Source organism: Oncorhynchus kisutch, linkage group LG7, assembly GCF_002021735.2.
Source record: "Oncorhynchus kisutch isolate 150728-3 linkage group LG7, Okis_V2, whole genome shotgun sequence".
In the NCBI taxonomy this organism is placed as follows: Eukaryota; Metazoa; Chordata; class Actinopteri; order Salmoniformes; family Salmonidae; genus Oncorhynchus; species Oncorhynchus kisutch.
The window spans coordinates 46,113,554-46,138,974 of NC_034180.2; the positions used below are offsets into that span (position 1 = coordinate 46,113,554).

A 25,421-nucleotide genomic window follows, 5' to 3' on the forward strand; every position below is an offset into this window, starting at 1 on the left:
CAGCAGCATATCACTCACAGAGACAGACAGTGAGTAAAAGCAGGAGAGTGAGCGATAGAGGCAGGTAAGAAATGGCGCAAGAGAGAAAGCAAGAAAGAGATGAAAACAGAGAGTATCTTCAGGGGAGCTTTGGAGAGGGGTTTAAGCGGGACTTATAACAAGAGCCACGTCAGCTTTCATGCTAGAGATTATTCTGTCCCTCTGAAATGTAAGACCTGATCAGGGACATGACTTTAAAACAGCACCAATATAACTCCGAGTCCCTAGCAGCACGGCTGGCAACTGAACAGAAACAATATTAGCCATCAAAAGACAGAAACAAAACATTATCCTGTTGCTAGCTAGCCCTCTGGCAGTGAAGACCATAGAGGAAGAAAGTGTTGTTCTCTCTAAGCGCCTTTTCCTAGGCTTGTTTTCATTTCAAAGTGTGAGAAGTCTGTGTAGTTTACTCCCGCTAAGATATGCATCTTCTCGTGATCTATTGATAGGAAAGGCACCTGTCAGTCTAAAAACAAGCAAAGACAAGGAAACTGCTGGTTTGTCAGTCGACCGCCTGTCCCGCCTCCAGGTACCTATGTTATTTGTGTGTGCTGTGGTTGGCTGCAGTAAGATGTATTTTCACGGCGGAGCGCATGATGATTCTTTGTCATGTAATGTAAGTGGTAACGATGAGTTGAAATCCATATAATTTTTGTTGTGTGGCACATTCATTTATTTTCATTCACGTGTTTCATATAGCCAGTAAAGGAGTTGGGGCGCATAGTCAAAGCACAGTAAACAGCCTGACGATCGAACAGCAAGTGTTGACTAGTTCATAAAAGGTGTCGAAATGACGGAATAAAGTCAATCTCCTATCTCTTTGTCATTCATAAATCTTACAACGTACTTATCTATCCATGGTATCGCATCGGAACAACCAAAATCTCGTTTGTATTTTGCTAAGCTCCTGTCACGAATTGCCAGTGATCGCTAAAGTGACTCGTCATGGGTTGAACTGATCTGTGAGGTCAATGTCGGCAACCGCATCGGTGAGAGAGCAGTTCATTTGGCTCCCTAATTTGCATACTGGTAGGCTACTGCTGGTTTTGTCTGCTGATCAATAGGTAGTGGAGCGCCTCATTCCGCTCCAAAACGACAAAATAAAACAGATGGAAGTTTATTAAAGCTAATGAAAATGTTTGCATTTCTAAAACTATTTTTTTGCAATATATAGTTTCTCAACAGGGAATCAATGTTACCTTGACAGAACACAACCTTTTTTCTTGAGTTTGTGCCACAATAAACTAAATTGAAAGAGTAGACTATTTGGCTGGCTACTCCATGTCCTTAGGGAAAACACTGGGAAGAGATATGGGGATCTGATCTTGATCAAGTGGGGAGGGGGAGGATATGAATACCACTGACACGACCACCACTCCTCCTGTTCGCACGCCAGTCACAGCAGCCTGCGAGCGACTGCGGTCCGTACGAGCGGTCATGGCTGTAGTCTCTAATGGGATGTGTTCACAGCTACCTCCAGCGACAACAATGGCCACCGTTTTCCAGGGCCTCGCAGCTGCAATTCAAAATATTTGTCCCCCCCCATACTTTAACCATGTCTGAAATGACAGCCAAGGTGCTCGAAAAACTTCAACTGTCCGGTGGAATTGGGCTGAAAAACAAACAGCAACTGGAGTGAGTGACTTCAGCATCGGCCCTTTAGTGTAATATTAACAAAGTAAACACTTAATTAGTATGTGGGATAGGACAAACTGTACGTACCAGCGCACTTTGTCTGGGGTGCAGTAAGGGTCCGTGCTTAAATCTGAATACACCCTAGACTTATTCACAGTGCTGTGCAGGGTGACATGGCGTTAGTGTCTCTTGAGATAGTACTCTAACACTGTCTGGGGTTGAAGGGCCAGTGAAAGACAATTTAAACACCACACAATTACTAGGCCCTTGTCCTCAGGTTGGAGTTATGGACAGACGCATTGACCACGTTTACATGTGCACAGTATTCTGGATAGTAGCTCATATCCCGGTTGAATAAATTCAAATTCTCTTTGAAGTTTTTCAATACATTTTTATATTTGTATCTACTTTTTTTAACCTTTATTTAACTAGGCAAGTCAGTTAAGAACAAATGACAGATTTGTACCTTGTCAGCTCGGGGGGTTTGAACTTGCAACTTTCCGGTTATATGCAATACGTTAGGAGACAACGCAGATCGTCTTCCTCACTTCACATGTCACATTTTACATTATGAAGCTTACTGTAGTTCCCCAAATGGCTGAGCCAGTCTCATGTTTGTTTATAAATGGCGCAACGTGAGAAAGCAGGAGCTGGTGAGTCCAGTTGTGTATTGACTCCGGTTACATTTATATTGAATGTCAAGAATTGTATTCAATAGAGTGATCAGGGACATGCAAATATAGTTTTCCTACACAGAAAATACATTAGTGCAGCACGTTCAGCTGAAAATAGAAGTGCAATGCTCTTTGGCTAGCAGCCACACAAGTAAATTAACTTGCAATGTAACTTGCTAGTTATCTAAGTAAGTGGCTGAATTAATAAGGTGACGGGGCATTATATTAACTTTCTGCCATGTTTGAGAAGTTAAAGCTCTTTGGATGAGTTATCTGTAGGCTAAAGCCCCCCCTTGAGTAAAGCAGGCAGGCATGTTGCCCATAGAGTCTCCAGACTCCAAACAGACACAGCGTGTACACGTGCTGCTCCAGAGTCAGTACTGTTCTTCCTTAAGAGAAGCATGCGTCAATATGTTGTCCATTTAAACAATGTCTCATTTACATTTTGCTTGTAAATGTCCAAACTCACCTAAAATAGCATTAATAAGCTCCTACCTACTGTACAGTGCATTTGGAAAGTATTAAGAACCCCCCACACACACTTTGTTACATTACAGCTTTATTCTAAAATGAATTAAACTACTTATGTACACATGACACCCCATAATGACAAAGCGAAAACTGGTATTTAGAATTTTTGCAAATGTAAAAAAAAATATATAATAATAAACAGAAATACCTTATTCACATAAGTATTCAGACCCTTTGCTATGAGACTTGAAATTTAGTTCAGGTGCATCCCGTTTCCGTTTATCATCCTTGAGATGTTTCCACAACGTGGAATCCACGTGTGGAGGCACTAATCTGGGGAAGGGTACCAACAATGTCTGCAGCATTGAAGGTCCCCAAGGACACAGTGTTCTCCATCATTCTTCAATGGAAGACGTTTAGAACCACCAAGACTCTTCCTAGAGCTGGCCGCCCAGCAAAACTGAGCAATCGGGGGGAGAAGGGCATTGGTCAGGGAGGTGACCAAGAACCCGATGGTTACTCTGCCAGAGCTCCAGAGTTCCTCTGTGGAGATGAGAGAACCTTGGAATTTGTCAAAAAGGCACCTAAAGGACTCTCAGACCATGAGAAACAAGATTCTCTGGTCTGACAAAACCAAGATTGAACTCTGGCCTGAATGCCAAGCATCACATCTGGAGGAAACCTGGCACCGCTCATCACTTGGCAAATATCATCCCAATGGTGAAGCATGGTGGTGGCAGCATGGCGTTGTGGAAATGTTTTTCAGCGGCAGGAACTGGGAGACTAGGCAGGAGAGGGAAAGATGGACAGAGCAAAGTACAGAGTGATCCTTGATAAAAACCTGCTCCAGAGCACTCAGGACCTCAGACTGGGGTGAAGGTTCACCTTCCAACAGGACAACGACCCTAAGCACACAGCCAAGACAAAGCAGGAGTGGCTTCGGCATTCAATGTTCTTGAGTGGCCCCGCCAGAGCCCAGACTTGAACCCGATTGAACATCTCTGGAGAGACCTGAAAATACCGGTACAGCGACGCTCCCCATCAAACATGACAGAACTTGAGAGGATCTGCAGAGAAGAATGGGAGAATCTCCCCAAATACAGGTGTGCCAAGCTTGTAACGTCATACCCAAAAAGACGAGGCTGTAATCACTGCCTCAGGTGCTTCCACAAAGTACTGAGTAAAAAGTCTGAATGCTTATGTAAATTTCACAAGTTTGTTTTAAAACATTTGCAAAAATGTCTAAAACCCTGTTTTTGCTTTGTCATTATGGGGTATTGGGTGTCGATTGAGGATAAAAAATAAAAAATAAATTTTAGAATAAGGCTGTAATGTAACAAAATAAAGAAAAAGTGAAGGGGTCTGAATACTCTCTGAATGCACTGTATATACAGTACCAGTTAAAAGTTGGACACAGACTCATTCAAGGATTTCTCTTTATTTTTACTATTTCCTACATTGATATTCTACAATGAAGACATCAACATATATGGAATCATGTAGTAACGAAAAAACGCTAAACAAACCAAAATACATTTTAAATTTGATATTCTTCAAAGAAGCCACCATTTAACTTGATGACAGCTTTGCACACTTGACATTCTCTCAACCAGCTTCACGAGGTAGTCACCTGGAATGCATTTCAATTAACAGGTGTGCCTTGTTAAAAGTTCATTTGTGGAATTTCCTTCTTAATGCGTTTAAGCCAAATCAGTTGTGTTGAGACAAGGTAGGGATGGTATACAGAAGATGGTCTTTTATCAAATAGGGCTACGTCCATATTATGGCAAGAACAGCTCAAATAACCAAAGAGAAACGACAGCATCATTAATTTAAGACATGAAGGTCAGCCAATTAGGAACATTTCAAGAACTTTGTAAGTTACTTCAAGTGCAGTCGCAAAAACCATCAAGCACTGTGATGATATTGGCTCTCATGAGGACCACCACAGGAAAGGAAGACCCACCTCTGCTGCAGAGGATACGTTCATTAGAGTTACCAGCCTCAGAAATTGCAACACAAATAAATGATTCAGAGTTCAAGTAACAGACACATCAACAGTTCGGAGGAGACCGAGTGAATCAGGCCTTCATGGTCAAATTACTGCAAAGAAACCATTAATAAAAGGACACCAATAATAAGAAGAGACTTGCTTGGGCCAAGAAACACGAGCAATGGACACTAGACCGGTGGAAATCTGTCCTTTCGTCTGATGAGTCCAACTGAGATTTTTGGTTCCAATCGCCATGGCTTTGTGAGACGCAGAGTAGGTGAACGGATGTGTGGTTCCCACCATGAAGCGTGGTTGAGGAGGTGTGATGGTGCTTTGCTGGTGACACTGTCAGTAATTTATTTCTAATTCAAGGCACACGTAACCAGCATGGCTTCCACAGCATTCTGCAGCGATACGCCATCCCATTTGATTTGCGCTATCATTGGTTTTTTAACAGGACAATGATCCAACACACCTCCAGGCTGTGTAAGGACTATTTGACCAAGAAGGATAGTGATGGATTGCGGCAACAGATGACCTGGCCTCCACAATCATCCGACCTCAACCCAATTGAGATGGTTTGGGATGAGTTGGACCACAGATTGAAGGAAAAGCAGCCAACAAGTGCTCAGCATATGTGGGAACAGCATCAAGGCTGTTAGAAAAGCATTACAGGTGAAGCTGGTTGAGAGAATGTCAAGAGTGTGCACAGCTGTCATCAAGGCAAAAGGGTGGCTACTTTGAAGAATCTAAAACATGAATTCAATTTTTATTTAACACTTTTTTGGTCACTACATGATTTCATGTGTGTCATTTCAAAGTGTTGATGTTCTTCACTATTATTCTACAATGTAGAAAATGGTAAAAATAAAGAAAAACCCTTGAATGAATAGGTGTATCCAAACGTTTGACTGGTACTGTATATGTATAACTTCATGAGCTGGATTGCCTGTCTTTGCTATTTGTTGATTTTCATTTGTGTGTTTTAGCTTGCAGTTTCCATAAAAATGTGCTATTACTTGTGCTAATTTTGTTAGCATTCTGGTAAATCGACACACAAGGGGCCTTTTTTCTGTTTGTTTTTTTACACCCCTTGTGTACAAAACCGGTAACACAGTAAATCCCAAGATGAGAGAAAAACGGTATGATATGAAACTCTGAATACCACCCAATCCTAGTGTAATGTGTTATCTTTGACACTGACGCAAGATGCTGAGCAGACAGTATTTCAACCACATAAAATATGCACCCAAGACGAAGTAGTCTTTTCAGAAACGTTTCCTAATTCTCAGCTTTTAAATTTCCTTAAAACTGGTCAAACCGTTTGAGTTCTCTCCCCGGTCTCTAAATAACACAGAAAACTTTAATAGTTGTAACTACATTGCTAATTCATTCTGTCAACGTAAGACATTATTCTGGTGAGCACTACTTTATTTAGGCTTCTGGGACAACAAGGTATGACAGAAGAGAAGCTGCATGTATGTAACTATAGTTGACAAACAAATAGCCTACCAAATGTCAGAAATTATAAGCAGAAAGTTAACAGGTGAAAGTAGACTATATGTTCCAGTATGGAGCATCAAGAAAATGAATTATGGAACTAATGTGAATGGAACTGTGCAGGTAGCCTACTTTTTGAAGTGATTTGTTTGACATTCAGATGAAAACGTCATACAACACCCATGATATGGGAAACCGAGCCTGAGCAGACCGTAGAAAACAACAGTAAACGGGACAGGATGTTTACCCGCCACAGTATCCCGTCTAAGATCAGCATATCCCAGGCATCTTATCCGGATTTCTCATAACCGGGATACAAGCCTTTTCAGGTTATTGTAAACAGGACAGGATGTTCACGCCTCAACTCAAACACAGAATACTTGAGTATCCTGAATAATAATGGAAATTGTGTGTGCACGTAAACGTGGTCATCGATTACGAGAAGGAAGAAGTGTGATGACGATTCATATTATAGCTGATGATTCATTAGAGAAGGGCTCCTGTGTGTGTGTGTAGCCTTTGTAACAAATGAGGATGATCAGCGTAATAAAGATACCTTTTATTACTCGCCCACAGGGCTCAGCGTCATCCGGGTTTGGCCGGGGTAGGCTGTCTTTATATATAAGAATTTGTTCTGAACTTACTTGCCTAGTTAAATAAAAGGTTAAATAAAAATAAAAGTGTTGGGAATGTAGGTGCGTGAGTGTGTTGATCAGAGGGAAGTCCTGTTGTGAAAGACATGGACCAGCCATTGTGAGTCCCGCCCCTCCCCTTCACTAAGTAATGATGTCATCAGAAACAGGCAGCCTTGGGCAGATAAAAGAGAAGAGCTTAGGCAACAGGCAGGTTCACTGAGTGGGAACAGATGGGCAGAGGGAGGGAGACAGAGCATGTTCCTGTCCTGCGTCACTCACATTTGGCTACTTGTCTGAGCACATTGTACAGATGCTAGGAACAGACTGTATATAATGCACATTCTAATACATGCACATGCACATGATCGTTCGTGAACACACACACACACAGAGACACTGTGTCCCACTCCAACTTGCAACCTACTGTTTACTTTGGTCAGCAGCAAGCAATCGGTAGCACTTCCCCTCTCTCTCCCCCTTCTCTAGAACTACTGTATAGCTCAGTCTCTAGAGTCTGTGAGGGGTAGAACAGACTCTAGAACTATGACTCAGTCTCTACCCCCACACAGACTGCCCGACAACCATTAACACACATACATGAACATGCCAAGCTACAGCATGCACTGAAACTCATCCATACCATTAGGTCTCATAGAATCAGACTAGATACTAACTCACAGCTCCAAAATTACACGTCTCTTACAAGATGGAGCATAAATCCACTATAATGAAAAACACAAGCATTTTCACATAAAACATGAACTCCAAACCAATTGTAAATGTAAAAAAATATAAATAATGAAGTGGGCTATAACAATACTAACTGGTACTTAGTATCCTGGACTTAATGCGGAGACAAATGCTGTTGATGAATGTCCACTGTCCCTGTCAAATAAATACATTCCTTAAACTGAGCCGGTCCATTGGTTTTCCATATCCAAGAATGATCTCTGCTCTCTCCTCTATTAACTACCATCCACTTTCAAGGTCAGAGAAAACCGGGAGGGTATGCACACTGGCACCAAGGCCCAACAGCACTCCACCAGTTCAAGGTTACGGCACAATACATGAGCCAGGGACAAAACAATAGGACAGTGAGAGGACCCTCGAACAGGGGTGGGCAACTCCAGTCCTCAGGGGCCTGATTGGTGGCACACTTCCTCCATACCTAGCAAAACACGGCTGATTAAATCAAATTTCATTCTAAACTGAAGATCATGATTAGGTGATTATTGGAGTCAGGTGTGTTAGCTGGGGCAAAACTGTGACACCAATCAGACCCCCGGGGACTGGAATTTCCCACCCCTGCTAGTAGGAGCCCAGTGAGATGGCGATTGGGACCAATGTCCAGATTGAATTCTTATGGAACATTTGTGGGGCATGTCATATGAGTGTAGTACAGTGCACAACTGTTGAGAAGGTGTGTGTGTGTCTCTCAAGTAGACGGTAAGTATGCATGTCTGTGAGTGTGCTCTCGTGTGTCAGCAACAGCCAGAACAGATGCCCTCGGGCATCCTCTCTCCCTCCCTCCCGTCAGTCCATCTGGATGCCAGCCCTCTCCGGTTGGCACAGCCTGGCAGCGAGAGTGTTGGCATTAGATACCCACAGCGGCTGCAAGACGGCACTGTGGGAGCTTCAGATTCACTGTGTCTCTTGTGTGAGAGGCTGAGAGGGATGAGTAACTAAGTAGGAGAGACGGGGTATGAGAGAGACGGGGTATGAGAGAGACGGGGTATGAGAGAGAGAGAAAGAGCTACAAAGTGATGGGGAGTGAGACCACAGAATGGTGAGTAGGGCTTTGCCAGACCGGAACAATGCAGCTGGAATGCAGCACTCTCCAGCACTTATCATCATCATCATCACAGGCTAGAGAGAGAGTGGGGGAGGGAGAGAAATAAAGAGAGAAATGGAGAAAGTGAGGCAGAGAAGAGAAAACAAAAGTGATAAGAGAGAGAAACAGAGTGGGAGTAATGTAATGTTGTTTAGGATAAACAGAAGAGGTTGGGTGGTGGATGGAGGTACATCCATCCTGCAGTCAGGGGAATAGACATCACACTGCCCGGTGTAGCTTTGTCACAGAGCAGAGACTGGTGCCTCATTCCCCCTCCCCTTTCTCTTACCTTATAATGCAGCAGTATTTAAAAAAGACACAAAGGAATAAACCCATGGAGATAAACGGAGGACAGGGGTGGAACTATACAGAGAGTGAGAAGGTGGAGGATTCATCTTACAGTGTATGTGTCTGCTACTTGAGTCTACAGAGACAGAAAGACCCATAAATACGTCTGGGTTGTTGACTGACTCATTACTGTCACAGAGTGACAGTAGCTGTATGTTTGGAATGGATACAGTAGCTCTAGGCACTACCACTGGGAGATATGATACAGCATAGCATATTCATATGGTCTCTTCTCAAAGTTCTGTATATGCAGTATTTACAACAATACAGTCTACCTTCTTTACCATGACAACAACCCACATTGACCATGTTCTAATTTACACCTGAAGAAAGAATACAACCGAATGGGAGGACCAATTAATCAAGCCACTATGGGTTTAAACAGTCTCCTTTGGATACTTGATTTTATAAACCAGGTGGGTCGAGGCCTGAATGCTGACAGCAGTGGTATATCAGACCGTAAATCACGGGTATTTTTATCAGTCTTATCCGTGCTATATTGGCCATATACCACACCCCCTCTTGCCAAATTGCTTAAATGTACCACTCTCCATAGATAAGTGTTCATAGATACTATCCAAAGTTATTAGCATGCTATAGCAGACGGTGCCCCCAGCCTGAGTTGACTTGGACAGTCAGTGACACATTTTCTGTGGTTTTTCCCAGTACTGAGTAAGTTTTACAGAGAGAGAGCACATTACTGGGAGGGTGTTAGAGGGCGACCGTGTGAGCTGGCACTCCGTGTGTGAGCGTCTGTGTGCCACTGCACCAAGGTTGCCATTTTCTACATTGTAGAATAACAGTGAAGACATCAAAACCATGAAATAACACATATGGAATAATGTAGTAACCAACAACAATAAAAAAGTTTAACAAATCTAAATGTGTTTTAGTTTGGAGATTCCTCAAAGTAGTCACCCTTTGCCTTGACAGTTTTGCAAACGATTGGCATTCTCTCAACCAGCTTCACCTGGAATGCTTTTCCAACAGTCTTGAAGGAGTTCCCACATATGCTGATCTCTTGTTGGCTGCTTTTCCTTCACTGTGTGGTCCAACTCATCCCAAACAATTTCAATTGGGTTGAGGTTGGGTGATTGTGGAGGCCAGGTCATCTGATGCAGCAATCCATCACTCTCCTTCTTGGTCAAATAGCCCTTACACAGCCGGGAGGTGTGTTGGGTCATTGTCCTGTTGAAAAACAAATAACACTCCCACTAAGCACAAACCAGATGGGATGGCATATCGCTGCAGAATGCTGTGGTAGCCATGCTGGTTAAGTGTGCCTTGAATACTAAATTAATCAGACAGCAAAGCACCCCCACACAATCACACCTCCTCCTCCATGCTTCACGGTGGGAACCACACATGCAGAGATCATCTGTTCACCTACTCTGCATCTCACAAAGAAACAGCGGTTGGAACCAAACATCTCAAATTTGGACTCAGACCAAAAGGACAGATTTCCACCGGTCTAATTTTCTTTGCTCGTGTTTCTTGGCCCAAGCAAGTCTTTTTCTTATTGGTGTCGTTTAACAGTGGTTTCTTTGCAGCAATTCGACCATGAAGGCCTGATTCACGCAGTCTCCTCTGAACAGTTGATGTGTCTGTTACTTGAACTCTGTAAACATTTATTTGTGCTGCAATCTGAGGTGCAGTTAACTCTAATGAACTTAGAGTGGCAGAGGTAACTCTGGGTCTTCCTTTCCTGTGGCGGTCCTCATGAGAGCCAGTTACATCATAGCCCTTGATGGGTTTTGTAACTGCCCTTGAAGAAACTTACAAAGGTCTTGAAATTTTGTCTTAAAGTAATGATGAACTGTCGTTTCTCTTTACTTATTTGAGCTATCCTTGCCATAATATAGACTTGGTCTTTTACCAAATAGGGCTATTTTCTGTGTACCACCCCTACCTTGTCACAACTGATTGGCTCAAAAGCATTAAAGAGGAAAGAAATTCCACAAATTAACTTTTAACAAGGAACACCTGTTAATTGAAATGCATTCCAGGTGACTACCTCATGAATCTGGTTGAGAGAATGCCAAGAGTTTGAAAAGCTGTAATCAAGGCAAATTGTGGCTATTTTGAAGAATCTCACATTTAAAATATATTTTGATTTGTTTAACACTTTTTTGTTACTACATGATTCCATGTGTTATTTCCTAGCTTTGATGTCGTCACTATTATTCTAAAATGTAGAAAACAGTAAAACAAATTAAGAAAAAGACTTGAAAAATGGTACTGTACATATAATTAATATATAATTCAGTGACTGAAATTACATCCATCCTCGTAGCCTATTCCAGTGGGCTATTGGGAAACACAAGCACTTCTTACCTTGATAAATGACTCTACCAATTTCAACTAAGCAAGCTGCCTAATCATTCAGCTTACCTACTACATCTTGCCTAGGCTACTGTAAGCAATCTGAAATTAGACAGGCCACTATTTTTCAGAAAAAACATAGATAGCATTAGCAGTTTAAATATACAAATAAAATAATATACATAGGCTACCTGCATCTAGCTAAGCAAATCATGGCAACGTTTAATTACAATCAGAAACCCAGATTTAGTAGTCCATTAAAAGTCAATCTCGCAAATAGGCCATTTATAGCAGTTTGTACTTTGTAGTCTTAACATCTGGCACATAACGGCAAAATTGCCACAAAATAGCCTCCTAACAGTAGTTTTTCTAAGTTCGTCTAAGTGTTTCTTGCACAGAGATTGAGATCCTCTGTCCAACTTTCATCACAAACCCTCCTGTCAGATTTATCTAGAATTATGTACAAGGGCCAAAGGGATTTATTTATTATAGCTCGCAATAAATTGATGGAAAACCACATTTAGCTTCTTAATTAGCTCGATAACGTTACGAGAAAAGGTTTGGATAAATGTTGCAACAGTTTTCAGGCCTTGTGTATTTGACCTGGAAACCCTGCACTGTGTGTGTGTGCCACTCCTCGCTGACCTAAGGGTATAGGGAAGGAAGCACAACGCCGGCTTTAGTGCAACACTGTCCAGGCCCGCCAGGAAACAGGCTTACAAAGGGTTCAGAGGTAAGAACCGGCCTTGGAATCCGGAACCTTCCTACCAAATTCACACAGCGTTTCCTCTTCCAACTCTTCCAACTGAGCAGCTGGATGAAAAAACGAATTTGCCGCACACATATGGGCACAGGAGTGCCAATACACAAACATTTGGGCACAGTGCGCACACGCACACAAAAATACAATCTCTACAGATGTAGATCCGGTAAGGGTATGGAAAGACAGTCTTGACAAACACACACACACACACTGAACAAATACAGGAACTAGGATGTAGATACTGTAATCTTAAGTGTACAGTCTTGACACAGACAATTTACCTGCTGCTTATTTGGGTGCTAAGAAGCTGGTAAACAAGGCCAGGTGGTTTCACCATGGAGCTCTATCCACAAGCCTTATAACCTGAGGGAGAACACACACAGGGTAATGTAATATGAGTTTCTCACATTCTACCATAGTAATGATTCATAGCATCATTTCACCATTGTTGTGCTTGGTAGTCAACTGACAATGGGATCACTGTAAAAAGAACCACTCATACGAAGGCATCTTACCTGTGTTTACACAGGTAGCCCAATTGATCTGGGAAAATTATCAGCATTATGCTGTCTGTGCAAATGCAGCCATTGACTAGAGGTGGTCTGAGGACTGAGAAGTCGGTCAGATATGTACCACATTTCGTTGCTCAGCAATTGTCTCATGCGTGACCAGACAATCGTTTTTGGCTGGCCTGGCCCAACAACAGTGCTCCATTCATTCCATTCTGGCCCTACGTCGAGCACTACTTCTCCTCTCAAACACGAGTTGGCACAGAAGACCAGGAGATATTTTGTTTCTTTCTTCTGACACATGAACCGGTTTTGTGCAGTAGCATTCCATGTGTTTCATTAAGCACAAAGAATCCACCGTTAAGACTATATATCTGGTATGGATTTTCAAGTGGGGAAGAGGGGGAAACATCCCTTTAGTGAGGAAGAGGGGGAAACATCCCTTTAGTGAGGAAGAGGGGGAAACATCCCTTTAGTGAGGAAGAGGGGGAAACATCCCTTTAGTGAGGAAGAGGGGGAAACATCCCTTTAGTGAGGAAGAGGGGGAAACATCCCTTTAGTGAGGAAGAGGGGGAAACATCCCTTTAGTGAGGAAGAGGGGGAAACATCCCTTTGAGGAAGAGGGGGAAACATCCCTTTAGTGAGGAAGAGGGGGAAACATCCCTTTAGTGGGGAAGAGGGGGAAACATCCCTTTAGTGAGGAAGAGGGGGAAACATCCCTTTGGTGAGGAAGAGGGGGAAACATCCCTTTGGTGAGGAAGAGGGGGAAACATCCCTTTAGTGAGGAAGAGGGGGAAACATCCCTTTAGTGGGGAAGAGGGGGAAACATCCCTTTAGTGACGTAGAAAAGGAAGATGTCAGTGAGAAGAGAGGAAAGATTGAAGGAACACAAGTTATCACAGACAGATGAAAGAGAGCCTGAAATAACAGGAGGACCCCTCCCCCCCTCCCCGTAACAGTACACTGGTAACTGCAGACATACTTATTTAATGTATACCCCCACCGTGCCTACAGTAGGACTATTCCAGTACACCCTTCGCTACAAGGATGTTGCTAATTCAAGGATAAACCCTTAGTATTGGGCAGCTCATGGTACATTCATGAGCTCCCACACAGTAGTCATTGAATAAACAAACAGATCTGCTGAATAATGGCATGCATACTGGACATTCTGTTTAACTGTAAGGTAATGCATCAGGTCAGTTTGCAACAAGGAGCCCAGCAAACACACAAATGACCACACAGCGTTGTCTCAACGTTGACTCCAAGTTGTGGGGCTCAACAGGCCTTGCTACCTTTACACTCATAGACATGGATCCTCTAGGTCAGTTGAATAACAGGGACTATTATCATGCTGTTTACAATTTAAACTACGACCACTAGCGGAAAGACAGCGGAAAGAAAGTTCACCACATTTCTTTAAAAAATTTCCCTTTCTGTGATTACACAAGGGGGCAAAGTACAGCACGGTGTACAGAGCTAGCAGCACGGTGTACAGAGCTAGCAGCACGGTGTACAGAGCTAGCAGCACGGTGTACAGAGCTAGCAGCACGGTGTACAGAGCTAGCAGCACGGTGTACAGAGCTAGCAGCACAGTGTACAGAGCTAGCAGCACAGTGTACAGAGCTAGCAGCACAGTGTACAGAGCTAGAACCACCCCAGTTTGGGACCTTTAACAAACAACATTGAGCCGCCTTGAAGAACTTATCGACACAAGTCAAATCCCGGCTGATAAAGCCCTCTACCGGTGTGTATATTTCTAAGCACCTCATCTTTCCCACACACACACACATTTCCCCGTGCACATCAAACCAGCCAAACCCTCTGACCCCCCTGGCGTGAGTCCTTTGGGTAGAGATTTGACCCAAATATTGTCACGGCTGGTACCAATAACTACCAAATGTGCAAACCCTGCTACCCCTACCTCCTTCAGAGCAAGCTGGCACAGCGAGCTGGTTTCTAATCTCGTCGTACTGTATTCCCGAGTACAGAGCAGAAAATCACATATCAAATCATTTACACGTAACAACGAATACACCTCATGTAGTTTGTGGGTGGCCATTATAAAATGACCTCTCCAGGTTCATCAGTCCTCTGACACTGTACAGTTTTAGCCAGGAGACATATTTGTTGATATCATGTGCTCAAATCTTTCTGGATTAGTACCCTCTTTTTCTTACTGGTAAAGGGCAGATCTCTGGAGTCCAAAGTAAATCAGCCCATGATAGATGTAACAGAAGTTGCGTTCTACATGAATGTTATGGATGGCCTCTGGCATGGAGTGATGGTAACAGTGATAGGATACAGGATATCAGAAAGCCAGAGGATTGAACCTGTGAAGCAGAGGTTTGAGCTACAATTATGAAAGAAATAGAAATAGATGAAGAAAAAGGCTAGATCAGTCAAAACAATATGCCAGACAGCTATGTAATGACAGAGAGAGCAAGGGAGAGAGCAAGGGAGAGAGCAAGGGAGAGAGCAAGGGAGAGAGCAAGGGAGAAAGAAAGTGAGCGGGGGGAGAGCTCACGTTCAATTTCCTTACCGCAACATTTCAGGGCATTAAAATACATGCAGGGTTCTTTCTGCGCTGAAGCTAGTTTGCATGGGAGCCCATTTCCTGTTAGTGATTAGCAGGGAAGTGGATAAGGAGGGGGCTGTGGTTCGCTCTGAGAGTTCTTGGATTGTTTTGTCTGCGAGCAAAGGAAAGGAATGCCCAAATTAAACATGCTGAACAGGATGCCCAGAGAGGTACGAAACCGGGAAGGGTGGAGGGGGGGGGGGGGGGGGGGGGGTGCGAAGGGAGGGAAGGGTGGAGGGGCGAAGGGAGGGGAGCAGAAAACAACAAAGAAAAGAATAGAACACCAAATAGATTTTTCAATTTCAGACAACAAACCTTAAGTGCATACCACCCACTCGTATTCACATTCCATCAGATAGGGATGGTGCACAGGAATGTTGTACCGTGTTGATAGAGCAGCCATACGCCCCGCCAGAAGGAGCCCGCAAGATCCTTTATTTCGCTCAAAACCTGAACAACTTGTAGGGACTGTAGACAGAATACAAAGGGAAAGCCAGCCACTTCGTGGAAATTGACACCTCACTTCCAGACAGACAGACAATCTAAACACCTTCTGGCTGCCAGGCCAGACAGCATCCCAAGCAGTGTCCTCAGAGCATGCGCAGACCAGCTGGCTGGAGTGTTTGAGGACATATTAAAATCTCCCACTATCCCAGTCGGTTGTCCCCACTTGCATCAAGGTGTCTACCTTCGTTCCTGTACCCAAGAAAGCGAAGGTTACTGAACTAAATGACTATCGCCCCATAGCATTCACTTTAGCAACCATGAAGTGCTTTGAGAGGCTAATTAAAAGGATCATATTATCACCTTACCCGACACCCTAGACCCACTACTATTTTCATACAGCCCCAACAGATCCACGGACGACGCAATCACCATTGCACAATCCCACCTGGACAAGAGAAATACCTATGAAAGAATGATGTTCATTGACTACAGCTCAGCCTTCAACACCATAGTGCCCTCCAAGCTCATCACTAAGCTCAGGGCCTGAACATCTCGCTGTGCAACTTGATCCAGGACTTCCTGATGGGATGACCCCAAGAGGAAGGTAAGCAACACCTCCCCAACGCTGATCTCAACATGGGGGACCCACAAGGGTGCGTGCTCAGTCCCCTCCTATACTCCTTGTTCACCCATGACTGTGGTGCCACGCACGTCTCCAACTTAATCATCAAGTTTGCTGACAACAGTGGTAGGCCTAATTACCAACAACGAAGACAGTCTACAGGGAGGTGGTGAGTGCCTTGGAGGAGTGGTCCCAACAAAATAACCTCTCACTCAACGTCAACAAAATGAAAGAGCCGATCGTGGACTACAGGAGACCGCATGCCCACATCAATGGGGCCCCAGTGGAGAGGGTGAAAAGTTTCTCAGCGTGCAAATCACTTATGACCTGAAATGGTCCCTTTACACAGACAGTGTGGTGAAAAGGGGAGCATATTTGGAACCTACTTTGTTCAACTAATCTCACCTCATTTGCTCACATTGTATATAGACTTGTTTATACTGTATTATTGACTGTATGTTTGTTTTACTCCATGTGTAACTCTGTGTTGTTGTACGTGTCAAACTGCTTTGCTTTATCTTGGCCAGGTCGCAATTGTAAATGAGAACTTGTTCTCAACTTGCCTACCTGGTTAAATAAAGGTGTTCTCAACTAGCCTACCTGGTTAAATAAAGGTGTTCTCAACTTGCCTACCTGGTTAAATAAAGGTGTTCTCAACTAGCCTACCTGGTTAAATAAAGGTGTTCTCAACTAGCCTACCTGGTTAAATAAAGGTGTTCTCAACTAGCCTACCTGGTTAAATAAAGGTGTTCTCAACTAGCCTACCTGGTTAAATAAAGGTGTTCTCAACTAGCCTACCTGGTTAAATAAAGGTGTTCTCAACTAGCCTACCTGGTTAAATAAAGGTGTTCTCAACTAGCCTACCTGGTTAAATAAAGGTGTTCTCAACTAGCCTACCTGGTTAAATAAAGGGGAAATAAAACAAACATGAATTTAGGGCCATGTTATTTAATTCCGTCTGTGAGTGTGTTGCATAGGGAGTTGTGTGTGCAAACGATTCCGTAATGGATTGTTGCATGGGCTTTGCTCATCATGACACTTGTTGGCCACATTTTTATTCGCCATGCATTCATCATCCTGTATTTACATGTCTGTGTTTCAAATGGTAGAATAAGTTGCTTGTGTTACTGCAAGTGGTTGTCAAAGTTTTTGTACACCGCCTCACTCTGCTCGATATCGCTAAGTTTAAAACCAACATAAGCCCAAACAACAGACACACCATCTTTCTTTGGCAGTAATTGTTCTTGCATTTCTGGGACTTCATTTCCTTCAACTCAGTTCATTTCCCCCTCGCTAATGAATGAAGCTACTCACAAACATCACTTGGGAGAACCGCCAACAACAGGTGTGGGAAGCATGGGATAGAACATGGCTCTCATTGGCTGCTGTAGTCTTGGTTGACTGAAATGGAATAGATGAAAACAAATGTATTTGTTGTGGCAAACCAGCCAGAGCCCAGACTTGAACATCTCTGGAGAGACCTGAAAATAGTTGTGCAGAGACGCTCCCCATCCAACCTGACAGAGCCTGAGAGGATCTGTAGAGAAGAACGGGAGAAACTCCAAATACAGGTGTGTCAAGCTTGTAGCATCATACCCAAGAAGACTCGAGGTTGTAATCACAGCCCAAAGGTGCTTCAACAAAGTACTGAGTAAAGACTGTTATGTAAATGTGATCAGTTTTTATTTTAAATACATGTCTTTAAAAAACTGTTTTTCCTTTCTCATTATGGGGTATTGCATGTAGATTGATGAGGGGTGTTATTGCTAGGTGTTACTGCACTGCTATAGCTAGAAAAACAAGCATTTCGCTGCACCCCCGATAACATCTGCAAATCTGTGTATGCGACCAATAAACTGACTTGATGTATTATAATATTTTATCCCAAGATGAAAAGCAACCTTAACGTGCCACTCCAGTCTCCTTTTCACCTCATTTTAACACCCGCTTTATATATTTTTTTAAAAGTCAGTCATGACAAAGCACAAGTGGGGAGGCTTTCCTCTTTTGTTCTTCATTGTTCCTCTATTCTTCCTGAAGCAAGGGGGGGGGGGGGGGGCATCACGGATTCCCATTAGACCCACTCCTTGAAGTTTGCAGTTCCTCAAAACATATGCGTTTTACCCTTTAGTGTGTGTACTTTATTGTATTTTATTATTGTTTTATACTTGGGATATTGCTTTTCAAAAGTAAAAGCTCAAAAATAGCAGGAGGACATCTTTAAGGGATACTTCAGGAGTGTATCTACTTCCGCAGAGTCAGATGAACTCGTGGGTACCATTTGTTATATCTGCGTCCAGTATGGATCTCATTGCCAAAATCCTGAAGTATACCTAGAAGTCTTTCCCCCCCCCTTTTCAAACGGCTTTCGTTCTACACTGTACACCCCAGAATGGAAGGGAGTAAAAGCAGCAAAACGATGTTACTTGACAATTGTCATCTTTATCACAAAAAGCAGTAATACTAGCTTCCTACTATGGCTGCTCCTCGTCATTTTAAAATAGTTACAGAACATTCCCCAGGCCAACCCACACAATAAGGTGACTCACTTGGGTAAAAAAAAGGTATTTCTTGGACTTGAATTGATTCGTATTGCTTCCTTATAAGGTCTGCTGCCCATTCAGGTCTTTTGTGTTTGGCATGTCGGAGGGGCCAGATGCTTCTTAGACCTCCAGCTCGGAGGGAGAGCAGATAAAACAGGACTTTAACTGCATTCTTCATGGCCGACGCTGGGGCCCACCTATCCACACCCATCCTCAGACCAGCATGAGGGAAGGAGAAAGGGAAATGAAGGGAGATTGTGAAAAAGGGAGAATTACAATGAGTTGGTCGGTCCAGGTGGGTGGGCGAAGGATTTTCTTGGCCCTTGGCACTACCACAGTCACTGTTGTGCCCTTGTTTGACCAGGGAGGGGAAAACTCACATCTGGCACTTAGAGCCATGTTTATCAAAGTCATCAAGAGCACCAACACAGTAAAATGGCTGATGTCTGTCAGTGGGGAGGGAAGGACCCGCGGATGCTGAGTGAAGATGCATGCCAGTCAGAAAATGAGAAAGAGCAAACTGTGGCTCAATCAAGTAACTGAACCCAATGTGTAGAACCATGACAGGGCATTGTTCAGTTCACAGCAAAGTGGAGGAGGGCCAGCTTAGCTAGACAAATAAATCCAGACACACAAGAAGAAAATTATTCAAAGGCCAGAATGTTGGATCCCAAATTTTTTTTTTGAAATGCAGAGTACTCCAGAACACAAATGAGCTAGTCAAGTCTAGGAGTGTTAAGGATTCCTGTGGAGCGAGCTGCCGCAGTAGCCAGGTCTTCCTGTAGCCTTATTACTCAGGACAAAGGAAGGCCCATGTCACCGAGGCAGGCAGGGAGGGAGTGAGGGGCAGGAACGCCAGACAAGGAAGTGCCTTACTTATCCTATTATGGCTGTATGCAGGTCCAATAAAAGGTTCCAAGTTTTATTAGTCGTATGGGAAATGATATACATGTAACGAAATGCTTACATAACAGCAGAGTAAATCACTTTGTGACAGGTTGAAAGTTGCCTACTATACAGGGAAAACGGTGATTGGTAAGCATTTCAAACCTACTAGCAAGACGACTGAAGAAAACACACGATCGCTCTCGCAACTCGATGGGATTCTCCAGTTAAAAATGTCCTTTTTAGTCCAGGATAAATGCTTAATCTGTATCCGGGCAACCAGCCCTATAAACAGAGATTTCACACTTAACTCTGGGTTAAGTAGGACATTGGAAGCTTAACATGGAACCATAAAACAGCATATGTGCCGTGATGTGGGTGAGTGACCTACCGATGGGCATGGAAAAATAAGGGAAGGATGGGTATAAATGAGGCTGCATGAGGGCCTTCCAGATGGCAGGACGATGATGCCTCACACATGGGCGGTGTGTGTGTCTCCTCAGCAGACTCCTTCGCTAGACCAGGCCAAAGACAACACGGCACTCCAACCAGAGAGGTTAGAGAGAACGGATCAAACAGTGAGGACGGCCCTATTTCTATCCTCCCAGCGCCTGGATACAGCAGTCAGACGGGACCTAGCGACTTGAAACGAGGCTGCAAAATTCTTCAAACATTTCTATTTTTACAGCTATTTTGCGTCACGAGACTGCTAGCACGAGGAGTTCCAAAAGCAACCGGCTGGCTGGGGGCGGGGGGGGGGGGGGTAGCGAGTGAGAGACACCCAACCCACTCGCGCACTGCCCCTTTTCAAAGAGCTGATGGAGTTTGCGATGGATCGGGCAGAAAAATAACACTGACGAAAGCTTCCATCCAGACATGTTAGCACATATGATTATGGAAAGTAAAATAGTAGTCACTTTTTTGGTTGCATCAGAAGAGAATAGAGTAGACTCTAGAGGGGGGAGGAAAGGGAAACCTAGCGTCTAAACATTCGTCACCCAGAGAACATGTATATTTTCTGATCACAAGAAAAATAATCCAGAAGGAATTTTGTTTTGAAAGCCGCCTGGTAGATCCTAGGCTTAGGACGCAGGAGAGGAGAGAGAGACGGGAGAGATGGCAGAGGGGAGCAGTGATTCCACATGTATGCTCTACAGTACAGTGCAGAAGGATCGACAGAAATACAGGCCCATAGTAATTATCCACATAGAATTACAGAAGCACAGCCAGAGGCAACAGTAAACATAATTGACACAATCACTCAAAGCTAGTTTTAGACCATTCACATCCAGACTAGAATAAAAATGGGTGGTTTTGGAGTGGGAGTATTACGAATGACAGGAACAAAGAGGGAAGATCCTATTCAATCTTTGAAGGTGCTGTGGGCAATTCCATGGTAATTGAGTGATACTGTACATGTTTAAAGTGAAAAATCAGTCTCAGCAACAGTCAAACGTTACTATGTTCTACATTGTAGAACAAGACGTCAAAATAATCTAGATACATTTAATATTCTTTAAAGTAGCCTACTTTGCCTTGATGACCGCTTTGCACACTCGTGTTATTCTCTCATCCAGCTTCACCTGGAATGCTTTTCCAACAGTTTAACACTTTTTTGGTTACTACATGATTCCATATGCATTATTTCATAGTTTTGATGTCTTCACTAGAATTCTACAATGAATAAAATAGTCAAAGTAAAGAAAAATCCTTGAATGAGTAGGTGTGTCCAAACCTCTGACTGGTACTGTATATATATCAAACAAATACCGATGATTGCAAAAGGTACATTTCCACCAAAGATTCTACAAAAACACATCTACTTGAAGAACAAGTGCAGACGTAAAGCTTGGTGCTGTTGGTGCCGTCGTTCTGTTACCAAACATTGCATATGCTCTGTTCAAGTAACCATAAATGTAATTGTTTAAAATCTGGATGTTTTTATTTATTTATATGAGGCTTGTCTTACAGTGTTTTGACCATAGGAATGTTAAGGGGATTGTTTAAAACACACTTCCTTCCTTTTTCGGGGGAAATAGTTCAAAGTAGTCCTTGTGCATAAAGTTGTATGCTTTGTTTAACTTAGCAATCATTGTTTTGTGTCTCAGCATCACTCTGTTACCATGGAAGTGTGTTGTTACTGCCCCACACTCACTTCCAGGCAACCAGCACACAGACCACAGTACCTGCCTGCAGGGCCATAACTACACATGAGAACACCAAGGTCCAGACCTCGGGCATTTCAACAAAAAAAATGACTGTATTTTTAGGAACTCAGTCGGGGACTCAACTTACAGTGGAGAGTTAGAATAGCAGAATACACAAGGTGTATTTTGAATCAGCAGAGATGTTGATACAGGTGTCCGTCATCCCGCTCTCTTTCTCACCCTCTTCCTCGTCCCCATTCTCCCTCCCTTTCCTCTTGTTCTCTCCCTCTATCTGTGGGGGCAGACCAGAGAGGAGGCGAGCTATCTGTCATTCAGAAAGGCTAAGCAGCCATCCAGGAGCGCGCCCTCTCTTTCACACGCATGCGCTATAGTCAACCGTCAGACACCGAGAGAGGGGGCCAGAGCGGGATGTTTAAAACATGCCTGGTGGTTGCCACAGCAATGTGAGCCAACGGGTCATTAAACTCCAACGCCCCCACTCATGGATATCAAGGCAAGACAGAGGCCAAGACTGTTATCTCAGGGTCCGAGTGACATCACTCAGTGAGGACTCATTCACATGTAGTCCAGCAGGTCTCTCCCTCCCCCCTCTCTTCGGGCTGAAAACAGAGAGGACCAGAGGGAGAGTGGCTGTAAGATAGGGATGTGAAAAATGGACAATTTTCCATGCTGTTTAAAAACCATTAAAACATTATTATTTTTTTATTCCTTTAAAAATCACAATGCAGAGTATGGTCCTACTGCGTATGACCACTAAGGGGAGAATTAAGTTCTATCTTCCACAGTAATAGGCTGAATCTCATTGCTGAACAACTGGCTCCTAAAGTTCTTTATCGAGTGGCCACTTGTTGGGTTCGATAGGGATCACTCTAGTTTGCAAGTGTTTTGTCTAAAATTAGCATTGAGACGATGCACACTTGACGTCCCAACTGCAGTTTATCAATATTCCAAAATTCTAAATCTATTTGCCAGCACGGTCACCTGCGCCCCCGTCTCATACATGACTCGCTCTATGAAACATGGTCTTCCGCGCCCCTGACTTGACTCACTCTATGAAACATGGTCTTCCGCGCCCCCGTCTTGTACATGACTCGCTCTATGAAACATGGTCTTCCGCGCCCCTGACCTGACTCGCTCTATGAAACATGGTCTTCCGCGCCCCTGACTTGACTCGCTCTATGAAACATGGTCTTCCGCGCCTCCGTCTTGTACATGACTCGCTCTATGAAACATGGTCTTCCGCGCCCCTGTCTTGTACATGACTCGCTCTATGAAACATGGTCTTCCGCGCCCCTGACCTGACTCGCTCTATGAAACATGGTCTTCCGCGCCCCTGACTTGACTCGCTCTATGAAACATGGTCTTCCGCGCCTCCGTCTTGTACATGACTCGCTCTATGAAACATGGTCTTCCGCGCCCCTGTCTTGTACATGACTCGCTCTATGAAACATGGTCTTCCGCGCCCCTGACCTGACTCGCTCTATGAAACATGGTCTTCCGCGCCCCTGACCTGACTCGCTCTATGAAACATGGTCTTCCGCGCCCCTGACCTGACTCGCTCTATGAAACATGGTCTTCCGCGCCCCTGACCTGACTCGCTCTATGAAACAATGTCTCCCGCGCCCCCGTCTTGTACATGACTCGCTCTATGAAAAATGGTCTTCCGCGCCCCTGACTTGACTCGCTCTATGAAACATGGTCTTCCGCGCCCCTGTCTTGTACATGACTCGCTCTATGAAACATGGTCTTCCGCGCCACTGACTTGTACATGACTCGCTCTATGAAACATGGTCTTCCGCGCCAGTCTCCTACATGACTCTCTCTATGAAACATGGTCACCCGCGCCCCTGACCTGACTCGCTCTATGAAACATGGTCTTCCACGCCCGTCTTGTACATGACTCGCTCTATGAAACATGGTCTTCCGCACCCCTGACCTGACTCGCTCTATGAAACATGGTCTTCCGCGCCCCTGACTTGACTCGCTCTATGAAACATGGTCTTCCGCGCCCCTGACCTGACTCGCTCTATGAAACATGGTCTTCCGCGCCCCTGACCTGACTCGCTCTATGAAACATGGTCTTCCGCGCCCCCGACCTGACTCGCTCTATGAAACATGGTCTTCCGCGCCCCCGACCTGACTCGCTCTATGAAACATGGTCTTCCGCGCCCCTGACCTGACTCGCTCTATGAAACATGGTCTTCCGCGCCCCTGACTTGACTCGCTCTATGAAACATGGTCTTCCGCGCCCCTGTCTTTTACATGACTCGCTCTATGAAACATGGTCTTCCGCGCCACTGACTTGTACATGACTCGCTCTATGAAACATGGTCTTCCGCGCCCGTCTCCTACATGACTCTCTCTATGAAACATGGTCTCCCGCGCCCCTGACTTGACTCACTCTATGAAACATGGTCTCCCGCGCCCCCGTCTTGTACATGACTCGCTCTATGAAACATGGTCTTCCGCGCCCCTGACCTGACTCGCTCTATGAAACATGGTCTTCCACGCCCGTCTTGTACATGACTCGCTCTATGAAACATGGTCTTCCGCGCCCCTGACCTGACTCGCTCTATGAAACATGGTCTTCCGCGCCCCTGACCTGACTCGCTCTATGAAACATGGTCTTCCGCGCCCCTGACCTGACTCGCTCTATGAAACATGGTCTTCCGCGCCCCTGACTTGACTCGCTCTATGAAACATGGTCTTCCACGCCCGTCTTGTACATGACTCGCTCTATGAAACATGGTCTTCCGCGCCCCTGACCTGACTCGCTCTATGAAACATGGTCTTCCACGCCCCTGACCTGACTCGCTCTATGAAACATGGTCTTCCGCGCCCCAGTCTTGTACATGACTCGCTCTATGAAACATGGTCTTCCGCGCCCCTGACCTGACTCGCTCTATGAAACATGGTCTTCCGCGCCCCTGACCTGACTCGCTCTATGAAACATGGTCTTCCGCGCCCCCGTCTTGTACATGACTCGCTCTATGAAACATGGTCTTCCGCACCCCTGACCTGACTCGCTCTATGAAACATGGTCTTCCGCGCCCCTGACTTGACTCGCTCTATGAAACAATGTCTCCCGCGCCCCAGTCTTTTACATGACTCGCTCTATGAAACATGGTCTTCCGCGCCCCTGACTTTACTCGCTCTATGAAACATGGTCTTCCGCGCCCCTGTCTTTTACATGACTCGCTCTATGAAACATGGTCTTCCGCGCCCGTCTCCTACATGACTCTCTCTATGAAACATGGTCTCCCGCGCCCCTGACTTGACTCACTCTATGAAACATGGTCTCCCGCGCCCCCGTCTTGTACATGACTCGCTCTATGAAACATGGTCTTCCACGCCCGTCTTGTACATGACTCGCTCTATGAAACATGGTCTTCCGCGCCCCTGACCTGACTCGCTCTATGAAACATGGTCTTCCACGCCCCTGACCTGACTCGCTCTAT

At 44.5% G+C, this 25,421-nt stretch overlaps 1 protein-coding gene across 3 annotated transcripts in view; it reads right to left on the reverse strand.

Moving 5' to 3' along the window:
• The window catches only part of LOC109894675 (leucine zipper protein 1), a 70,410-nt gene that overhangs the window by 29,241 nt on the left and 15,748 nt on the right, over window positions 1–25,421 (reverse strand). Inside the window, exon 1 of one of the 3 annotated variants that reach the window (XM_020488324.2) lies at window positions 12,493–12,581. The exons of the other annotated variants lie outside the window; for them this stretch is intronic. The gene's annotated coding sequence lies outside the window, so the exon portion shown is untranslated. Of the gene's footprint in view, window positions 1–12,492; window positions 12,582–25,421 lie in introns of those variants that run through there. 3 annotated transcript variants of the gene reach the window in all.